This window comes from Myotis brandtii, unplaced genomic scaffold, assembly GCF_000412655.1.
Source record: "Myotis brandtii unplaced genomic scaffold, ASM41265v1 scaffold103, whole genome shotgun sequence".
Classification (NCBI taxonomy): domain Eukaryota; kingdom Metazoa; phylum Chordata; class Mammalia; order Chiroptera; family Vespertilionidae; genus Myotis; species Myotis brandtii.
In genome coordinates, this window is record NW_005353460.1 from 4,496,693 (window position 1) to 4,498,002 (window position 1,310).

Genomic DNA, 1,310 nt, shown 5'->3' on the forward strand with positions numbered 1-1,310 from the left:
GGTGTGAGGGAGGCAGCTGATCAATGTTTCTCTCTCATCGATGTTTTAGCTCTCTATCCCTCTCCTTTCCTCTCCGTAAAAAATCAATAAAATATATATATATATTTTTTTAAAAGGTAAAAAAACTGCCCTGGCTGTTGTGGCTTAGTGATTAAAGTGTTGGCCTGTGCACTGAAGGGCCATAGGTTCTATTCCTGGTCAAGGGCACGTACCTGGGTTGCAGAGTCAATCCCTGGTCCTATTTGGGCACTTGCGGGTGGCAACCAATCGATGTATGTCTCTCTCTCTCTTCCTCCCCCCCTTCCACTCTCTCTAAAAAAATCAATGGAAAAAAAATCCTTGGGTGAGGATTAACAATAAACTAAAATAAGGTAAAAGGAACAGGTGAAAATAATTTTAAGAATATATTTTATTTAACCCAAATTATCTAGAATATCACTTAAACATGTAACCATCATATACATTATTAATGAGGTCTTCATTTTTTTCATCCTAAGTCATTGAAATCCAGTGTGTACTTTACGGAACATTTCATTTTGGCCCAGCCACGTTTCAGGTGCGCAGGAGTCATGTGCTGGTGGCTGCTGTACAGTGCAGCACAGGGTCACTGCCAGCTGAGCATAAAGTTGGAGTGTTTTATGTTGCTTAGTAACATTTGGTTCTGAGGTTAATGCAGAGTTTGTGGTTGTGGTCATTGGGTTTTTTTCTTTCATGTTCTAGTGATTTTTCTTTGAACAGTTAGGATTGTTTCGAGTTTGTGGTGAGTTGAACAAAGAAATCTGTTTCGTAAGTTTTGTGCCTTTGAGAAAAATGCTTTCTCATCCTTTTTTTTTTGTTGTTGTTGTCTGTGGGATTAATTTCCTCATTTTTAAAAACCATCTTAATCATTCTTAAGTATAGTTCAGTAGTAATGCTTTCCCATTTTAAATGAGACTGTTTAGTCATTGGGGAGGAAAAGCTTGACTTCTAAAAAATGGCCTGTAACAAATTCAATAATAAAATAACCTAATAAAGGGAGTGTGTGGACGTGTGTGGTGTGTGTGTATGAGCTAGGGACAGCTAGATTCTGCAGGTCTTCTAAGGGGCTACTAAACCGGGCAGTCTTAGGCGGCGGAGTCCCGCTCCCGGCGCGGACACTCCTGGGCGACCAGCCCAGGCACAGCGACCACACCATCTTGGGAAACAGAGCTGCTTGAGACTAGGATCCTGGCCTCAGCACCACCCAGTCTGATCTCAGACGCATACCAGGACCCTGCAGCCACTGGGGACAGAGACCTGCGACCACAGCTACAGACCTGCGGACACCAAAA